This window comes from Lagopus muta, chromosome 24 (genome assembly GCF_023343835.1).
Source record: "Lagopus muta isolate bLagMut1 chromosome 24, bLagMut1 primary, whole genome shotgun sequence".
Taxonomy (NCBI): domain Eukaryota; kingdom Metazoa; phylum Chordata; class Aves; order Galliformes; family Phasianidae; genus Lagopus; species Lagopus muta.
This window is the reverse complement of record NC_064456.1, coordinates 5,847,223-5,869,220: the sequence shown is the minus strand read 5'-3', so window position 1 is coordinate 5,869,220 and position 21,998 is coordinate 5,847,223. Positions and strand designations below refer to the sequence as shown.

The 21,998-nt window shown below is 46.1% G+C and overlaps 1 long non-coding RNA gene across 2 annotated transcripts; it reads left to right on the top strand.

Moving 5' to 3' along the window:
- Window positions 1-1,658: 1,658 nt before the first annotated feature.
- LOC125684333 (uncharacterized) lies at window positions 1,659-16,952 on the top strand. Of its 2 annotated transcripts, XR_007373288.1 has the most exons (7): window positions 1,659-1,804; window positions 1,909-2,168; window positions 2,894-3,204; window positions 4,866-5,280; window positions 6,788-7,411; window positions 12,918-12,969; window positions 15,722-16,952. It is a non-coding gene; the product is annotated as an uncharacterized LOC125684333 (long non-coding RNA). The 2 variants fall into 2 exon arrangements; XR_007373287.1 differs by having other exon boundaries at window positions 1,659-2,168.
- Window positions 16,953-21,998: the final 5,046 nt, after the last annotated feature.

Below are 21,998 nucleotides of genomic sequence, written 5' to 3'. Positions count from 1 at the left end.
TTTTCCGTCCTCTTACAGGGGCAACTGACATCGATTGTGGTGCCTCTTGTGGTTGATCAGGTTGGTCGGTTCCAATGCTCTCATCCTCCAGTTCAGCTTGGAGCTTGTTTCGTTCGATTATGACAGTATCTAGCTCAGATTGGAGGGTGTGTTGTTGAGATTGAAGATTGCTGAGTTTGGATTGCAGGGAGTCTATTTCCATTCGGAGGGCATCTCTCTGAGATCGGAGGTTTTTCCTCTGGAGCAGGAGACTCTCTTGCTCATTTTGAACTGTTTCCCTGAGACTCTCCCTTTCAATTTCAGAAGCTCTCTCTCTCTCCAGGATAGTATTGAATAAGGCCCGATAAGCATTAGCCAGGCCCCAAATCATATGTGCCTCCTCAGAACTGCCCAAGCCGCAACATTCCTGCCTTAAATAGCTGTTTAGACTCTCAGGGTCTTTCAGGTGTTCTGGAGTAAAGTTCCATGAGACTGAAGATTTCCATCTGTCTAAAGTCTTTCCCAGACCTCTCCACACTCCCTGCCACTCAGTATTCTCTGGTTTTGGGGAGGACATCCTCAAAATATAATAAATACTAATACTGAGCGAAATTATGAGCGATACATTCAGGGAGATTAGTAATGCGACTAGGTGTTCATTCAAAAACTGCACTACAGGCTGAAAGGTGAGACTGGAAACCTTAAAAAATCCCAGTCCTGTAAAATTGGCAGCTGTCTCCGGAATTGTAAGCCACATTGTACGAACGTGCCAGGTCCATATTTCCACCCATGTTTTCATTTGATTGTATATGCCGATTGCTCCATAGAGCAAGGTGGCAAGCTTAATTAATGCCCAGTATGTTTTGAGCATTAGGAAAGAAGAGGCAGCAGCGTGCAGCCCTTTAAGAGTAAGTTTCACTGCAGAAAGCATTTTTTTTTTTTTTTTTACAGAGGCAAGATAGTAAAGCTTAGAGTTTACAAATATTCTACGATACTGGCAGTCCGCCTGGAGTTTTCAAGGTCACGTTTTCAGAGAGTAGCGGTGAAACAGATAAGCTTTACCAACGGAACTCTCCGAGAGCAAAGAGTCTAAACAGCTAGAAAGCAACTGCTGCCCGCATTCTCCACCAAAAATGTCAACGGTTTATGGGCTGGTCCGGCCCAGTTCCGTGACCAGCAGGGCGGAGGGATCTGCGGATCCGCGCCTCTGGGAAAGGGGAAGCAGGGGACCCCAAAATACTTGAAAACAACAGCACTGATCTGAGGTGGAACAAATGATTTTACTAAATATAGTATTAGTAAAATACAATGAGAGAGAGAGAGAGAGAGAGAGAGACTGTTTGAATTGTATAGACCTCACCACAATGCTGGGCTGAGAAGTGCAGTCCAGTTGAGTGACTGAAGTACAGACGGCGAAGCGCAGGCGGCGAAGCGCAGATAGCGAAGCGCAGACAGCGAAGAGCAGGCGAAGAAGAAGGATCAGGTGACCTTGCTTGGAGTTATATCCCCTTGCTGACCGCAAAGTCTCCTGGGGAAAAGTAGTTCTTCTCCGACGGACGAACATTCGGCAGATATCAAACCCCACCCCCAGTGCATTACATGATGTTATGGTGTGGAATACTGATGACCAAAAATCATAAAACCATGACAGATGGAATGGTCCTTAAAGGTCACAGAACCATAGAACCCTAGAAATGGTTGCGTTGAAATGGTCCTTGAAGGTCACAGAACCATGGAATCCCAAAACTGGTTGGCTTGGAATGGTCCTCGAAGGTCACAGAACCATGGAACAGTAGAACTGGTTGCGTTGGAATGGAACTTAAAGGTCACAGAACCATGGAACCCCAGAACTGCTTGGGTTGGAATGGTCGTTAAATGTCACAGAACCATGGAACCCTTGAACTCGTTGGGTTGGAATGGTCCTTAAAGGTCACAGAACCATGGAACCATAGAAATTGTTGGGTTGGACCTGAACTTAAAGGTCACAGAACCATGGAACCCTTGAACATGGATGCGTTGGAATCGTCCTTAAAGGTCACAGACCCAGGCAACCAGAGAACTGGTTGGGTTGGAATGGTCCTTAAAGGTCACAGAACCATGGAACCCTTGTAATGGTTGGGTTGGAATGGTCCTTGAAGGTCACAGAACAATGGAATACTAGAACTGCTAGGTTGGAATGTAACTTAAAGGTCACAGAACCATGGAACCCCAGAACTGCTAGGGTTGGAATGGTCATTAAGTGTCACAGAACCATGGAACCCTAGAACTGGTTGGGTTGGAATGGAACTTAAAGGTCACAGAACCATGGAATTTCAGAACTGGTTGGCTTGGAATGGTCCTTAGAGGTCACAGAACCATGGAACACTAGAAGTGGTTGGGTTGGAATGGTCATTAAAGGTCACAGAACCATGGAAAACAAGAACTGGTTGGGTTGGAATGGTCCTTAAAGGTCACAGAACGATGGAACCCCAGAACTGCTTGGGTTGGAATGGTCCATAAAGGTCACAGAACCATGGAACACTAGAACTGCTTGTGTTGGAATGGAACTTAAAGGTCACAGAACCATGGAACCCTAGAACTGGCTGGGTTGGAATGGTCCCTAAAGGTCACAGAACCATGGGACCCTAGAAATGGTTGGGTTAGAATGGTCCTTAAAATTCACAGAACCATGGAAAGCCAGTACTGGTTGGGATGGAATTGTCCTTAAAGTTCAGAGAACCATGTAACCCCAGAACTTGTACGGTTGGAATGGTCCTTAAATGTCACAGAACCATGGTACACCAGAACTGCTTGGGTTGGAATGCTCAAAGTTCACAGAAACAAGGAACCGCAGAACTGCTATGGTTGGAATGGTCCTTAAAGGTTAGAGAACCATGGAACACCAGAACTGGTTGGGATGGAATGGTCCTTGAAGGTCACAGAACCATGGAATCCTAGAACTGGTTGCGTTGGATTCATCCTTAAAGGTCACAGACCCAGGCAACCCCAGAACTGGTTGGGTTGGAATGGTCCTTAAAGGTCACAGAACCATGGAATCCCAGAACTGGTTGGGTTGCAATTGTCCTTAAAGGTCACAGAACCATGGAACCCTTGAAATGGTTTGGTTGGAATGGTCCTTGAAGGTCACAGAACCACGGTACACTAGAACTGCTTGGTCGGAATGGTCCTTAAAGGTCACAGAACCATGGAACCCCAGAACTGGATGGGTTGGAATGGTCCTTAAAGGTCACAGAACCATGGAACACTAGAAAAGTTTGGGATGGAATGGTCCTTAAAGGTCACAGAACCATGGAACCCCAGAACTGGTTGGGTTGTAATGGAACATAAAGGTCACAGATCCACGGAACCCCAGAACTGCTTGGGTTAGAATGGTCCTTAATGTTCACAGAACCATGGAACCCCAGAACTGCTAGGGTTGGAATGGAACTTAAAGGACACAGAATCATGGAACCCTAGGATTGGTTGGGATGGAATGGTCCTTGAAGGTCACAGAACCATGGAACCCTAGAAATGGTTGCGTTGAAATGGTCCTTGAAGGTCACAGAACCATGGAATCCCACAATTGGTTGGCTTGGAATGGTCCTCGAAGGTCACAGAACCATGGAACTTTAGAACTGGTTGCGTTGGAATGGAACTTAAAGGTCACAGAACCAAGGAACCATAGAAATTGTTGGGTTGGACCTGAACTTAACGGTGACAGAACCGCGGAACCATAGAAATGGTTGGGTTGGACCTGAACTTAAAGGTCACAGAACCATGGAACCCTTGTAATGGTTGGGTTAGAATGGTCCTTGAAGATCACATAACCATGGAACCCTAGAACATGGTTGCGTTGGAATCGTCCTAAAAGGTCACAGACCCACGCAACCAGAGAACTGCTTTGGTTGGAATGGTCCTTAAAGGTCACAGAAATATGGAACCCCAGAACTGCTTGAGTTGCAATGGTCCTTAAAGGTCACAGAACCATGGAACCCCAGAAATGGTTGGGCTGGAATGGTCCTTGAAGATCACAGAACCATGGAATACTAGAACTGCTAGGTTGGAATGTAACTTAAAGGTCACAGAACCATGGAACCCCAGAACTGCTAGGGTTGGAATGTAACTTAAAGGTCACAGAACCATGGAACCCCAGAACTGCTAGGGTTGGAATGGTCCATAAAGGTCACAGAACCATGGAACCCTAGAACAGCATGGGTTGGAACTGATCTTAAAGGACACAGAACCATGGAATTTCAGAACTGGTTGGCTTGGAATGGTCCTTAGAGGTCACAGAACCATGGAACACTAGAACTGGTTGGGTTGGAATGGAACTTAAAGGTCACAGAACCATGGAATTTCAGAACTGGTTGGCTTGGAATGGTCCTTAGAGGTCACAGAACCATGGAACACTAGAAGTGGTTGGGTTGGAATGGTCATTAAAGGTCACAGAACCATGGAAAACAAGAACTGGTTGGGTTGGAATGGTCCTTAAAGGTCACAGAACGATGGAACCCCAGAACTGCTTGGGTTGGAATGGTCCATAAAGGTCACAGAACCATGGAACACTAGAACTGCTTGTGTTGGAATGGAACTTAAAGGTCACAGAACCATGGAACCCTAGAACTGGCTGGGTTGGAATGGTCCCTAAAGGTCACAGAACCATGGGACCCTAGAAATGGTTGGGTTAGAATGGTCCTTAAAATTCACAGAACCATGGAAAGCCAGTACTGGTTGGGATGGAATTGTCCTTAAAGTTCAGAGAACCATGTAACCCCAGAACTTGTAGGGTTGGAATGGTCCTTAAATGTCACAGAACCATGGTACACCAGAACTGCTTGGGTTGGAATGCTCAAAGTTCACAGAAACAAGGAACCGCAGAACTGCTATGGTTGGAATGGTCCTTAAAGGTTAGAGAACCATGGAACACCAGAACTGGTTGGGATGGAATGGTCCTTGAAGGTCACAGAACCATGGAATCCTAGAACTGGTTGCGTTGGATTCATCCTTAAAGGTCACAGACCCAGGCAACCCCAGAACTGGTTGGGTTGGAATGGTCCTTAAAGGTCACAGAACCATGGAATCCCAGAACTGGTTGGGTTGCAATTGTCCTTAAAGGTCACAGAACCATGGAACCCTTGAAATGGTTTGGTTGGAATGGTCCTTGAAGGTCACAGAACCACGGTACACTAGAACTGCTTGGTCGGAATGGTCCTTAAAGGTCACAGAACCATGGAACCCCAGAACTGGATGGGTTGGAATGGTCCTTAAAGGTCACAGAACCATGGAACACTAGAAAAGTTTGGGATGGAATGGTCCTTAAAGGTCACAGAACCATGGAACCCCAGAAATGGTTGGGTTGTAATGGAACATAAAGGTCACAGATCCACGGAACCCCAGAACTGCTTGGGTTAGAATGGTCCTTAATGTTCACAGAACCATGGAACCCCAGAACTGCTAGGGTTGGAATGGAACTTAAAGGTCACAGAATCATGGAACCCTAGGATTGGTTGGGATGGAATGGTCCTTGAAGGTCACAGAACCATGGAATCCCACAATTGGTTGGCTTGGAATGGTCCTCGAAGGTCACAGAACCATGGAACTTTAGAACTGGTTGCGTTGGAATGGAACTTAAAGGTCACAGAACCAAGGAACCATAGAAATTGTTGGGTTGGACCTGAACTTAACGGTGACAGAACCGCGGAACCCCAGAACTGGTTGGGTTGGACCTGAACTTAAAGGTCACAGAACCATGGAACCCTTGTAATGGTTGGGTTAGAATGGTCCTTGAAGGTCACAGAATCATGGAACCCCAGAACTGGATGGGTTGGAATGGTCCTTAAATGTCACAGAACCATGGAACACTAGAAAAGTTTGGGATGGAATGGTCCTTAAAGGTCACAGAACCATGGAACCCCAGAACTGGTTGGGTTGTAATGGAACATACAGGTCACAGATCCACGGAACCCCAGAACTGCTTGGGTTGGAATGGAACTTAAAGGTCACAGAATCATGGAACCCTAGAAATGGTTGCGTTGAAATGGTCCTCCAAGGTCACAGAACCATGGAACAGTAGAACTGGTTGCTTTGGAATGGAACTTAAAGGTCACAGAACCATGGAACCCTAGAAATGGTTGGGATGGAATGGTCCTTAAAGGTCACAGAACCATGGAACCCCAGAAATGGTTGGGTTGGAATGGTCCTTAAACGTCACTGAACCATGGAACCGCAGAACTGGTTGTTATGGAATGGTCATGAATGGTCACAGAACCATGGAACCCTTGAACTGGTATGGATGGAAAGGTCCTTAAAGGTCACAGAACCATGGAACCCTACAACTGGTAGGGTTGGAATGGTCCTTAAAGGTCACAGAACCATGGAACAGTAGAAAAGGTTGGGTTTGAATGGTCCTTAAAGGTCACAGAACCACGGAACACTAGAACTGGTTGGGTTGGAATGGAACTTAAAGGTCACAGAACCACGGAACCCTAGAACAGGTTGGGTTGGAATGGAACTTAAAGGTCACAGAACCATGGAACCCTAGAACTGGCTCGGTTTGAATATTCCCTAAAGGTCACAGTACCATGGGACCCTAGAAATGGTTGGGTTAGAATGGTCCTTAAAATTCACAGAACCATGGAAACCCAGTACTGGTTGGGATGGAATTGTCCTTAAAGGTCACAGAACCACGGTACACTAGAACAGCTTGGTTGGAATGGTCCTTAAAGGTCACAGAACCATGGAACCCTTGTAATGGTTGGGTTGGAATGGACCTTAAAGGTCACAGAACCATGGAACACTAGAACTGATTGTGTTGGAATGGTCCCTAAAGGTAACAGAACCATGGAACCCCAGAACTGGTTGGGTTGTAATGGAACTTAAAGGTCACAGAACCACGGAACCCCAGAACTGGTTGGGTTGGAATGGTCCTTAAAGGTCACAGAACCATGGAACCCTAGAACTGGTTGGGATGGAATGGTCCTTAAAGGTCACAGAACCATGGAACCCTAGAAATGGTTGGGTTGGAATGGTCCTTAAAGGTCACAGAACCATGGAACCCCAGAAATGGTTGGGTTGGAATGGTCCTTAAACGTCACAGAACCATGGAACCGCAGAACTGGTTGTTATGGAATGGTCATGAATCGTCACAGAACCATGGAACCCTACAACTGGTAGGGTTGGAATGGTCCTTAAAGGTCACAGAACCATGGAACAGTAGAAAAGGTTGGGTTGGAATGGTCCTTAAAGGTCACAGAACCACGGAACACTAGAACTGGTTGGGTTGGAATGGAACTTAAAGGTCACAGAACCATGGAACCCTAGAACAGGTTGGGTTGGAATGGAACTTAAAGGTCACAGAACCATGGAACCCCAGAACTGGTTGGGTTGGAATGGTCCTTGAAGGTCACAGAACCATGGAACCCTAGAACTGGTTGGGTTGGAATGGTCCTTGAAGGTCACAGAACCATGGAACCCCAGAACTGCTTGTGTTGGAATGGTCCTTGAAGGTCACAGAACCACGGAATACTAGAACTGCTTGGGTTGGAACTGATATTAATTGACACAGAACCATGGAATCCCACTACTGGTTGGCTTGGAATGGTCCTTAAAGATCACAGAACCATGGAACCCTAGAACAGGTAGGGTTGGAATGGTCCTTAAAGGTCACAGAACCATGGAACACTAGAACTGCTTGTGTTGGAATGGAACTTAAAGGTCACAGGACCATAGAACACTAGAACTGCTTGGGTTGGAATGGTCCTTAAAGGTCACAGAACCATGGAACCCTAGAAATGGTTGGGTTGGAATGGTCCTTGAAGGTCACAGAACCATGGAAACGCAGTTCTGGTTGGGATGGAATTGTCCTTAAAGTTCACAGAACCATGTAACCCCAGAACTTGTAGGGTTGGAATGGTCCTTAAATGTCACAGAACCATGGTACACCAGAACTGCTTGGGTTGGAATGCTCAAAGTTCACAGAAACAAGGAACCGCAGAACTGCTATGGTTGGAATGGTCCCTAAAGGTCACAGAACCATGGATACATAGAACTGGTAGGGATGGAATGGTCCTTAAAGGTCACAGAACCATGGAACACTAGAACTGATTGTGTTGGAATGGTCCCTAAAGGTCACAGAACCAAGGAACACTAGAACTGGTTGGGTTGGAATGGTCCTTAAAGGTCACAGAACGATGGAACACCAGAAAAGGTTGCGTTGGAATGGTCCTTAAAGGTTACAGAACCGTGGAACACTAGAAAAGGTTGGGATGGAATGGTCCTTGAAGGTCATAGAACGATGGAACACCAGAAAAGGTTGCGTTGGAATGGTCCGTAAAGGTCACGGAAGCATGGAACACCAGAACTGGTTGGGTTGTAATGGAACTTAAAGGCCAAAGAACCACGGAACCCCAGAACTGCTTGGGTTGGAATGGAACTTAAAGGTCACAGAATCATGGAACCCTAGAATTGGTTGGGATGGAATGGTCCTTAAAGGTCACAGAACCATGGAACCCTAGAAATGGTTGCGTTGAAATGGTCCTTGAAGGTCACAGAACCATGGAATCCCACAATTGGTTGGCTTGGAATGGTCCTCGAAGGTCACAGAACCATGGAACAGTAGAACTGGTTGCGTTGGAATGGAACTTAAAGGTCACAGAACCATGGAACCATAGAAATTGTTGGGTTGTACCTGAACTTAAAGGTGACAGAACCATGGAACCCCAGAACTGCTTGGGATGGAATGGTCCTTGAAGGTCACAGAACCATGGAACCCTAGAACATGGTTGCGTTGGAATCGTCCTTAAAGGTCACAGACCCAGGCAACCAGAGAACTGCTTGGGTTGGAATGGTCCTTAAAGGTCACAGAAATATGGAACCCCAGAACTGCTTGGGTTGCAATGGTCCTTAAAGGTCACAGAACCATGGAACCCTTGCAATGGTTTGCTTGGAATGGTCCTTGAAGGTCACAGAACCATGGAATACTAGAACTGCTAGGTTGGAATGTAACTTAAAGGTCACAGAACCATGGAACCCCAGAACTGCTAGGGTTGGAATGGTCCTTAAAGGTCACAGAACCATGGAACCCTAGAACAGCATGGGTTGGAACTGATCTTAAAGGACACAGAACCATGGAATTTCAGAACTGGTTGGCTTGGAATGGTCCTTAGAGGTCACAGAACCATGGAACCCTTGTAATGGTTGGGTTGGAATGGACCTTAAAGGTCACAGAACCATGGAACAATAGAACTGATTGTGTTGGAATGGTCCCTAAAGGTAACAGAACCATGGAACACTAGAACTGGTTGGGTTGGAATGGTCATTAAAGGTCACAGAACCATGGAAAACAAGAACTGGTTGGGTTGGAATGGTCCTTAAAGGTCACAGAACGGTGGAACACCAGAAAAGGTTGGGTTGGAATGGTCCCTAAAGGTAACAGAACCATGGAAAACAAGAACTGGTTGGGATGGAATGGTCCTTAAAGGTCATAGAACGATGGAACACCAGAAAAGGTAGGGTTGGAATGGTCCTTAAAGGTCACGGAAGCATGGAACCCCAGAAATGGTTGGGTTGTAATGGAACTTAAAGGTCACAGAACCACGGAACCCCAGAACTGGTTGGGTTGCAATTGTCCTTAAAGGTCACAGAACCATGGAACCCTTGAAATGGTTTGGTTGGAATGGTCCTTAAAGGTCACAGAACCATGGAACCCCAGAACTGGATGGGTTGGAATGGTCCTTAAATGTCACAGAACCACGGAACACTAGAAAAGTTTGGGATGGAATGGTCCTTAAAGGTGACAGAACCAAGGAACCCCAGAACTGGTTGGGTTGTAATGGAACATAAAGGTCACAGATCCACGAAACCCCAGAACTGCTTGGGTTGCAATGGTCCTTAAAGGTCACAGAACCATGGAACCCCAGAACTGCTAGGGTTGGAATGGAACTTAATGGTCACAGAATCATGTAACCCTAGAATTGGTTGGGATGGAATGGTCCTTAAATGTCACAGAACCATGGAACCCTAGAAATGGTTGCGTTGAAATGGTCCTTGAAGGTCACAGAACCATGGAATCCCACAATTGGTTGGCTTGGAATGGTCCTCGAAGGACACAGAACCATGGAACATTAGAACTGGTTGCGTTGGAATGGAACTTAAAGGTCACAGAACCATGGAACCATAGAAATTGTTGGGTTGGACCTGAACTTAAAGGTGACAGAACCGCAGAACCATAGAAATTGTTGGGTTGGACCTGAACTTAAAGGTGACAGAACCGCAGAACCATAGAAATGGTTGGGTTGGACCTGAACTTAAAGGTCACAGAACCATGGAACCCCAGAACTGCTTGGGATGGAATGGTCCTTGAACGTCACAGAACCATGGAACCCTAGAACATGGTTGCGTTGGAATCGTCCTTAAAGGTCACAGACCCAGGCAACCAGAGAACTGCTTGGGTTGGAATGGTCCTTAAAGGTCACAGAAATATGGAACCCTTGTAATGGTTGGGTTGGAATGGTCCTTGAAGGTCACAGAACCGTGGAACCCTAGAACAGCATGGGTTGGAACTGATCTTAAAGGACACAGAACCATGGAATTTCAGAACTGGTTGGCTTGGAATGGTCCTTAAAGGTCACAGAACCATGGAACACTAGAACTGATTGTGTTGGAATGGTCCCTAAAGGTCACAGAACCATGGAAAACAAGAACTGGTTGGGTTGGACTGGTCCTTAAAAATCACAGAACGATGGAACACCAGAAAAGGTTGTGTTGGAATGGTCCTTAAATGTTACAGAACCGTGGAACACTAGAAAAGGTTGGGGTGGAATGGTCCTTAAAGGTCATAGAACGATGGAACACCAGAAAAGGTAGGGTTGGAATGGTCCTTAAAGGTCACGGATGCATGGAACCCCAGAACTGGTTGGGATGGAATGGTCATGAATGGTCACAGAACCATGGAACCCTACAACTGGTAGGGTTGGAATGGTCCTTAAAGGTCACAGAACCATGGAACCCTAGAAAAGGTTGGGTTCGTACGGTCCTTAAAGGTCACAGAACCACGGAACACTAGAACTGGTTGGGTTGGAATGGAACGTAAAGGTCATAGAACCATGGAACCCTACAACTGGTTGGGTTGGAATGGTCCTTGAAGGTCACAGAACCATGGAACCCCAGAACTGCTTGTGTTGGAATGGTCCTTGAAGGTCACAGAACCACGGAATACTAGAACTGCTTGGGTTGGAACTGATCTTAATGGACACAGAACCATGGAATCCCAGAACTGGTTGGCTTGGAATGGTCCTTAAAGATCACAGAACCATGGAACCCTAGAACAGGTAGGGTTGGAATGGTCCTTAAAGGTCACAGAATCATGGAACACTAGAACTGCTTGTGTTGGAATGGTCCTTAAAGGTCACAGAACCATGGAACACTAGAACTGCTTGTGTTGGAATGGTCCTTAAAGGTCACAGAACCATGGAACCCTAGAACTGGCTGGGTTGGAATATTCCCTAAAGGTCACAGTACCATGGGACCCTAGAAATGGTTGGGTTAGAATGGTCCTTAAAATTCACAGAACCATGGAAAGCCAGTACTGGTTGGGATGGAATTGTCCTTAAAGTTCAGAGAACCATGTAACCCCAGAACTTGTAGGGTTGGAATGGTCCTTAAATGTCACAGAACCATGGTACACCAGAACTGCTTGGGTTGGAATGCTCAAAGTTCACAGAAACAAGGAACCGCAGAACTGCTAGGGTTGGAATGGTCCTTAAAGGTTAGAGAACCATGGAACACCAGAACTGGTTGGGATGGAATGGTCCTTGAAGGTCACAGAACCATGGAATCCTAGAACTGGTTGCGTTGGATTCATCCTTAAAGGTCACAGACCCAGGCAACCCCAGAACTGGTAGGGTTGGAATGGTCCTTAAAGGTCACAGAACCATGGAACCCTTGAAATGGTTTGGTTGGAATGGTCCTTGAAGGTCACAGAACCACGGAACACTAGAACTGCTTGGTTGGAATGGTCCTTAAAGGTCACAGAACCATGGAACCCCAGAACTGGATGGGTTGGAATGGTCCTTAAAGGTCACAGAACCATGGAACCCCAGAACTGGTTGGGTTGTAATGGAACATAAAGGACACAGATCCACGGAACCCTAGAATTGGTTGGGATGGAATGGTCCTTGAAGGTCACAGAACCATGGAACCCTAGAAATGGTTGCGTTGAAATGGTCCTTGAAGGTCACAGAACCATGGAATCCCACAATTGGTTGGCTTGGAATGGTCCTCGAAGGTCACAGAACAATGGAACAGTAGAACTGGTTGCGTTGGAATGGTCCTTAAAGTTCACAGAACCATGGAACCATAGAAATTGTTGGGTTGGACCTGAACTTAAAGGTGACAGAACCGCGGAACCATAGAAATGGTTGGGTTGGACCTGAACTTAAAGGTCACAGAACTATGGAACACTAGAACTGCTTGGGTTGGAATGGTCCTTGAAGGTCACAGAACCATGGAACCCTAGAACATGGTTGCGTTGGAATAGTCCTTAAAGGTCACAGACACAGGCAACCAGAGAACTGCTTGGGTTGCAATGGTCCTTAAAGGTCACAGAACCATGGAACCCTTGTAATGGTTGGGTTGGAATGGTCCTTGAAGGTCACAGAACCATGGAATACGAGAACTGCTAGGTTGGAATGTAACTTAAAGGTCACAGAACCATGGAACCTTAGAACTGCTAGGGTTGGAATGGTCCTTAAAGGTCACAGAACCATGGAACCCTAGAACAGCATGGGCTGGAACTGATCGTAAAGGACACAGAACCATGAAATTTCAGAACTGGTTGGCTTGGAATGGTCATTAAAGGTCACAGAACCATGGAACACTTGAACTGATTGTGTTGGAATGGTCCCTAAAGGTCACAGAACCATGGAACACTAGAACTGGTTGGGTTGGAATGGTCACTAAAGGTCACAGAACCATGGAACCCTAGAACTGGTTGGGTTGGAATGGTCCTTAAAGGTCACAGAACGATGGAACACCACAAAAGGTTGGGTTGGAATGGTCCTTGAACGTCACAGAACCATGAAACACTATAACTGGCTTAGTTGGAATGGTCCTTAAAGGTCACAGAAACATGGAACACTAGAAAAGGTTGAGTTTTAATTGTCCTTAAAGGTCACAGAACCATGGAACCCTTGAGCTGGTTGGGTTGGAATGGTCCTTAAAGGTCACAGAACCATGGAACCCTTGAAATGGTTGGGGTGGAATGGTCCTTGAAGGTCACAGAACCATGGAACCCTAGAACTGCTAGGATTGGAATGGTCCTTAAAGGTCACAAAACCAAGGAAAACTAGAACAGCTTGGGTTGGAACTGATCTTAAAGGACAAAGAACCATGGAATCCCAGAACTGGTTGGCTTGGAATGGTCCTTAATGGACACAGAACCATGGAACCCTAGAAAAGTTTGAGTTGGAATGGTCCTTAATAGACACAGAACTATGGAACCCCAGAACTGCTTGGGATGGAATGGTCCTTAGAGGTCACAGAACCATGGAACCCTAGAAATGGTTGGGTTGGAATGGTCCTTAAAGGTCACAGAACATTGAACCCCAGAACTGCTTGGGATGGAATGATCAAAGTTCACAGAAACAAGGAACCGCAGAACTGCTATGGTTGGAATGGTCCTTAAAGGTTAGAGAACCATGGAACCCCAGAACTGCTTGGGATGGAATGGCCCTTAAAGGTCACAAAACCATGGAATCCAATAACTGGTTGTCTTGGAATGGTCCTTAAGGGTCACAGAGCCATGGAACCCCAGAACTGGTTGGGTTGGAATGGAACATAAAGGTCACAGAACCATGGAACCCTAGAACAACTTGGGTTAGAACTGATCATAAAGGACACAGAACCATGGAATTTCAGAACTGGTTGGCTTGGAATGGTCCTTAGAGGTCACAGAACCATGGAACCCTTGTAATGGTTGGGTTGGAATGGACCTTAAAGGTCACAGAACCATGGAACAATAGAACTGATTGTGTTGGAATGGTCCCTAAAGGTAACAGAACCATGGAACACTAGAACTGGTTGGGTTGGAATGGTCATTAAAGGTCACAGAACCATGGAAAACAAGAACTGGTTGGGTTGGAATGGTCCTTAAAGGTCACAGAACGGTGGAACACCAGAAAAGGTTGGGTTGGAATGGTCCCTAAAGGTAACAGAACCATGGAAAACAAGAACTGGTTGGGATGGAATGGTCCTTAAAGGTCATAGAACGATGGAACACCAGAAAAGGTAGGGTTGGAATGGTCCTTAAAGGTCACGGAAGCATGGAACCCCAGAAATGGTTGGGTTGTAATGGAACTTAAAGGTCACAGAACCACGGAACCCCAGAACTGGTTGGGTTGCAATTGTCCTTAAAGGTCACAGAACCATGGAACCCTTGAAATGGTTTGGTTGGAATGGTCCTTAAAGGTCACAGAACCATGGAACACTAGAAAAGTTTGGGATGGAATGGTCCTTAAAGGTGACAGAACCAAGGAACCCCAGAACTGGTTGGGTTGTAATGGAACATAAAGGTCACAGATCCACGAAACCCCAGAACTGCTTGGGTTGCAATGGTCCTTAAAGGTCACAGAACCATGGAACCCCAGAACTGCTAGGGTTGGAATGGAACTTAATGGTCACAGAATCATGTAACCCTAGAATTGGTTGGGATGGAATGGTCCTTAAAGGTCACAGAACCATGGAACCCTAGAAATGGTTGCGTTGAAATGGTCCTTGAAGGTCACAGAACCATGGAATCCCACAATTGGTTGGCTTGGAATGGTCCTCGAAGGACACAGAACCATGGAACATTAGAACTGGTTGCGTTGGAATGGAACTTAAAGGTCACAGAACCATGGAACCATAGAAATTGTTGGGTTGGACCTGAACTTAAAGGTGACAGAACCGCAGAACCATAGAAATGGTTGGGTGGACCTGAACTTAAAGGTCACAGAACCATGGAACCCCAGAACTGCTTGGGATGGAATGGTCCTTGAACGTCACAGAACCATGGAACCCTAGAACATGGTTGCGTTGGAATCGTCCTTAAAGGTCACAGACCCAGGCAACCAGAGAACTGCTTGGGTTGGAATGGTCCTTAAAGGTCACAGAAATATGGAACCCTTGTAATGGTTGGGTTGGAATGGTCCTTGAAGGTCACAGAACCGTGGAACCCTAGAACAGCATGGGTTGGAACTGATCTTAAAGGACACAGAACCATGGAATTTCAGAACTGGTTGGCTTGGAATGGTCCTTAAAGGTCACAGAACCATGGAACACTAGAACTGATTGTGTTGGAATGGTCCCTAAAGGTCACAGAACCATGGAAAACAAGAACTGGTTGGGTTGGACTGGTCCTTAAAAATCACAGAACGATGGAACACCAGAAAAGGTTGTGTTGGAATGGTCCTTAAATGTTACAGAACCGTGGAACACTAGAAAAGGTTGGGGTGGAATGGTCCTTAAAGGTCATAGAACGATGGAACACCAGAAAAGGTAGGGTTGGAATGGTCCTTAAAGGTCACGGATGCATGGAACCCCAGAACTGGTTGGGATGGAATGGTCATGAATGGTCACAGAACCATGGAACCCTACAACTGGTAGGGTTGGAATGGTCCTTAAAGGTCACAGAACCATGGAACCCTAGAAAAGGTTGGGTTCGTACGGTCCTTAAAGGTCACAGAACCACGGAACACTAGAACTGGTTGGGTTGGAATGGAACGTAAAGGTCATAGAACCATGGAACCCTACAACTGGTTGGGTTGGAATGGTCCTTGAAGGTCACAGAACCATGGAACCCCAGAACTGCTTGTGTTGGAATGGTCCTTGAAGGTCACAGAACCACGGAATACTAGAACTGCTTGGGTTGGAACTGATCTTAATGGACACAGAACCATGGAATCCCAGAACTGGTTGGCTTGGAATGGTCCTTAAAGATCACAGAACCATGGAACCCTAGAACAGGTAGGGTTGGAATGGTCCTTAAAGGTCACAGAATCATGGAACACTAGAACTGCTTGTGTTGGAATGGTCCTTAAAGGTCACAGAACCATGGAACACTAGAACTGCTTGTGTTGGAATGGTCCTTAAAGGTCACAGAACCATGGAACCCTAGAACTGGCTGGGTTGGAATATTCCCTAAAGGTCACAGTACCATGGGACCCTAGAAATGGTTGGGTTAGAATGGTCCTTAAAATTCACAGAACCATGGAAAGCCAGTACTGGTTGGGATGGAATTGTCCTTAAAGTTCAGAGAACCATGTAACCCCAGAACTTGTAGGGTTGGAATGGTCCTTAAATGTCACAGAACCATGGTACACCAGAACTGCTTGGGTTGGAATGCTCAAAGTTCACAGAAACAAGGAACCGCAGAACTGCTATGGTTGGAATGGTCCTTAAAGGTTAGAGAACCATGGAACACCAGAACTGGTTGGGATGGAATGGTCCTTGAAGGTCACAGAACCATGGAATCCTAGAACTGGTTGCGTTGGATTCATCCTTAAAGGTCACAGACCCAGGCAACCCCAGAACTGGTAGGGTTGGAATGGTCCTTAAAGGTCACAGAACCATGGAACCCTTGAAATGGTTTGGTTGGAATGGTCCTTGAAGGTCACAGAACCACGGAACACTAGAACTGCTTGGTTGGAATGGTCCTTAAAGGTCACAGAACCATGGAACCCCAGAACTGGATGGGTTGGAATGGTCCTTAAAGGTCACAGAACCATGGAACCCCAGAACTGGTTGGGTTGTAATGGAACATAAAGGACACAGATCCACGGAACCCTAGAATTGGTTGGGATGGAATGGTCCTTGAAGGTCACAGAACCATGGAACCCTAGAAATGGTTGCGTTGAAATGGTCCTTGAAGGTCACAGAACCATGGAATCCCACAATTGGTTGGCTTGGAATGGTCCTCGAAGGTCACAGAACAATGGAACAGTAGAACTGGTTGCGTTGGAATGGTCCTTAAAGTTCACAGAACCATGGAACCATAGAAATTGTTGGGTTGGACCTGAACTTAAAGGTGACAGAACCGCGGAACCATAGAAATGGTTGGGTTGGACCTGAACTTAAAGGTCACAGAACTATGGAACACTAGAACTGCTTGGGTTGGAATGGTCCTTGAAGGTCACAGAACCATGGAACCCTAGAACATGGTTGCGTTGGAATAGTCCTTAAAGGTCACAGACACAGGCAACCAGAGAACTGCTTGGGTTGCAATGGTCCTTAAAGGTCACAGAACCATGGAACCCTTGTAATGGTTGGGTTGGAATGGTCCTTGAAGGTCACAGAACCATGGAATACTAGAACTGCTAGGTTGGAATGTAACTTAAAGGTCACAGAACCATGGAACCTTAGAACTGCTAGGGTTGGAATGGTCCTTAAAGGTCACAGAACCATGGAACCCTAGAACAGCATGGGCTGGAACTGATCGTAAAGGACACAGAACCATGAAATTTCAGAACTGGTTGGCTTGGAATGGTCCTTAAAGGTCACAGAACCATGGAACACTTGAACTGATTGTGTTGGAATGGTCCCTAAAGGTCACAGAACCATGGAACACTAGAACTGGTTGGGTTGGAATGGTCACTAAAGGTCACAGAACCATGGAACCCTAGAACTGGTTGGGTTGGAATGGTCCTTAAAGGTCACAGAACGATGGAACACCACAAAAGGTTGGGTTGGAATGGTCCTTGAACGTCACAGAACCATGAAACACTATAACTGGCTTAGTTGGAATGGTCCTTAAAGGTCACAGAAACATGGAACACTAGAAAAGGTTGAGTTTTAATTGTCCTTAAAGGTCACAGAACCATGGAACCCTTGAGCTGGTTGGGTTGGAATGGTCCTTAAAGGTCACAGAACCATGGAACCCTTGAAATGGTTGGGGTGGAATGGTCCTTGAAGGTCACAGAACCATGGAACCCTAGAACTGCTAGGATTGGAATGGTCCTTAAAGGTCACAAAACCAAGGAAAACTAGAACAGCTTGGGTTGGAACTGATCTTAAAGGACAAAGAACCATGGAATCCCAGAACTGGTTGGCTTGGAATGGTCCTTAATGGACACAGAACCATGGAACCCTAGAAAAGTTTGAGTTGGAATGGTCCTTAATAGACACAGAACTATGGAACCCCAGAACTGCTTGGGATGGAATGGTCCTTAGAGGTCACAGAACCATGGAACCCTAGAAATGGTTGGGTTGGAATGGTCCTTAAAGGTCACAGAACATTGAACCCCAGAACTGCTTGGGATGGAATGATCAAAGTTCACAGAAACAAGGAACCGCAGAACTGCTATGGTTGGAATGGTCCTTAAAGGTTAGAGAACCATGGAACCCCAGAACTGCTTGGGATGGAATGGCCCTTAAAGGTCACAAAACCATGGAATCCAATAACTGGTTGTCTTGGAATGGTCCTTAAGGGTCACAGAGCCATGGAACCCCAGAACTGGTTGGGTTGGAATGGAACTTAAAGGTCACAGAACCATGGAACCCTAGAACAACTTGGGTTAGAACTGATCATAAAGGACACAGAACCATGGAATCCCAGAACTGGTTGGATTGGAATGGTCCCTAAAATGTCACAGAACCACGGAACACTAGAAAAGTTTGGGTTGGAATGGCCCTTTAAGGTCACAGCACCAAGGAACCCTAGAAATGGCAGGGATGGAATGGTCCTTGAAAGTCACAGAACCATGGAACACTAGAAAAGTTTGGGTTGGAATGGTACTTCAAGGTCACAGAACCACGGAACACTAGAACTGGTTGGGTAGGAATGGTCCTTAAAGGTCACAGAACCATGAAACCCTAGAACTGGCTGCGTTGGAATGGTCCTTAACGTTCACAGAACCAAGGAACCCCAGAACAGTTTGGGTTGGAATGGTCCTTGAAGGGCACAGAATCATGAAAACCTAGAACCGGCTGGGTTGGAATGGTCCTTAAAGGTCACAGAACCATGGAACACTAGAAAAGGTTGGGTTGGAATGGACCTTAAAGGTCACAGAACCACGGAACACTACAACTGGTTGGGTTGGAATGGAACTTAAAGGTCACAGAACCATGGAACACTAGAAAAGGTTGGGATGGAATGGCCCTTAAAGGTCACAAAACAATGGAATCCAACAACTGGTTGTCTTCGAATGGTCCTTAAGGGTCACAGAGCCATGGAACCCCAGAACTGGTTGGGTTGGAATGGAACTTAAAGGTCACAGAACCATGGAACCCTAGAACAGCTTGGGTTAGAAGTGATCATAAAGGACACAGAACCATGGAATCCCAGAACTGGTTGGATTGGAATGGTCCCTAAAATGTCACAGCACCATGGAACACTAGAAATGGTAGGGAAGGAATGGTCCTTGAAGGTCACAGAACCATAGAATCCTAGAACTGCTTGTGTTGGAATGGTACTTGAAGGTCACAGAACCATGGAACACTAGAAAAGTTTGTGTTGGAATGGTCCTTAAAGGTCACAGAATCATGGAACCCTAGAAATTGTTGGGTTGGAATGGTCCTTGAACGTCACAGAAACACGGAAAACGAGAAATGGTTGTATTGGACGGGAACTTAAAGATCACATAACCATGGAACCCTAGAAATGGTTGGGTTGGAATGGTCCTTAAATGTCACGGAACCATGGAACCCTATAAATGGTTGGGTTGGAATGGTCCTTGAAGGTCACAAAACCACGGAATACTAGAATTGCTTGGTTGGAATGGAACTTAAAGGTCACAGAACCACGGAACCCCAGAACTGCTAGGATTGGAATGGTCCTTAAAGGTCACAGAGCCATGGAACCCTAGAACAGCTTGGGTTGGAAATGATCTTAAAGGACACAGAACCATGGAATCCCAGAACTGGTTGGCTTGGAATGGAACTTAAAGGTCACAGAACCATGGAACCCCAGAACTGCTTGGGTTGGAATGGTCCTTAAAGGTCACAGAACCATGGAACCCTAGAACAGCTTGGGTTTGAACTGATCTTAAAGGATACAGAACAATGGAATCCCAGAACTTGTTGGCTTGGAATGGTCCTTAGAGGTCACCGAACCATGGAACCCTAGAACTGGTTGGGTTGGAATGGTCCTTGAAGGTCACAGAACCATGGAACACTAGAAAAGGTTGTGTTGGAATGGTCCTTAAAGATCACAGAACCATGGAACCCTTGAAATGCTTGGGTTGGAATGGTCCTTGAAGGTCACAGAACCACGGAATACTAGAACTGCTTGGTTGGAATGGAACTTAAAGGTCACAGAACCATGGAACCCCAGAACTGCTAGGGTTGGAATGGTCCCTAAAGGTCACAGAGCCATGGAACCCTAGAACAGCTTGGGTTGGAACTGATCTTAAAGGACACAGAACAATGGAATCCCAGAACTTGTTGGCTTGGAATGGTCCTAAAATGTCACAGACCCATGGAACCCTAGAACTGGTTGGGTTGGAATGGTCCTTAAAGGACACAGAACCATGGAACCCTAGAAAAGGTTGAGTTGGAATGGTCCTTAAAGGTCACAGAACCATGGAACCCCAGATCTGGTTGGGATGGAATGGAACTTAAAGGTGACAGAACCATGGAACCCCAGAACGGTATGGGTTGGAATGGTCCTTAAAGGTCACAGAACCACGGAACACTAGAACTGGTTGGGTTGGAATGGTCCTTAAAGGTCATAGAACCATGGAACCCCAGAATTGCTTGCGTTGGAAAGGTCTTTAATGGTCACAGAATCATGGAACCCCAAAACTGGTTGCGATGGAATGATCCTTAAAGGTCACAGAAACATGGAACCGTAGAAATGGTTGGGATGGAATGGTCCTTAAAGGTCACAGAACCATGGAACCCTAGAAATAGTTGGGTTGGAATTGTCGTTAAAGGTCAAACAATCATGGAACCCCAGAACTGCTTGGATCGGAAAGGAACTTAAAGGTCACAGAACCATGGAACCGCAGAACTGGTTGGGATGGAATGGTCCTTAAAGGTCACAGAGCCATTGAACCCCAGAACTGGTTGGGTTGGAATGGTCCTTAAAGGTCACAGAAACATGGAACCCTTGAAATGGTTGGGTTGGACATGAACTTAAAGGTCACAGAACCATGGAACATCAGAACTGCTTGGGATGAAATGGTCCTTAAAGGTCATTGAACCATGGAACCCCAGAACTGGTTGTGTTGCAATGGTTCTTAAAGGTCACAGAACCATGGAACCCTAGAAATGGTTGGGTTGGATTGGTCCTTGAAGTTCACAGAACCATGGAACCCCACAACTGCTTGGGTTGCAACTGATCTTAAAGGTCACAGAACCATGGAACCCTAGAAATTGTTGGGTGGGACCTAAACTTAAAGGTCACAGAGCAATGCAACCGCAGAACTGCTTTGGATGAAATGGTCATTAAAGGTCACAGAACCATGGAACCCTAGAAATGGTTGTGTTGGAATGGTCCTAGAAGGTCACAGAACCACGGAATACTAGAACTGTTTGGTTGGAATGTAAGTTAAAGGTCACAGAACCATGGAAACCCAGAACTGCTAGGTTTGGAATTGTCCTTAAAGGTCACAGAACCATGGAACCCTAGAACAGCTTGGGTTGGAACTGATCTTAAAGGACACAGAACCATGGAATCCCAGAACTGGTGTGCTTGGAATGGTCCTTAGAGATCACAGAACCATGGAACCCTAGAAATTGTTGGGATGGACCTGAACTTAAAGGTCACAGAACCGCGGAACCATAGAAATGGTTGGGTTGGACCTGAACTTAAAGGTCACAGAACCATGGAACACAAGAAGTGGTTGCGTTGGAAAGGAACTTAAAGGTCACAGAACCAAGGAACCCAGGAACTGCTTGGGTTGGAATGGTCCTTAAAGGTCACCGAACCATGGAACCCTAGAACTGTCTTGGTTGGAATGGTCATCAAAGGTCGCAGAACCATGAAACCTTAGAAATGGTTGGGTGGAATGGTCCTTGAAGGTCACAGAACCATGGAATCCAAGAACTGGCTGGATTGGAATGGTCCT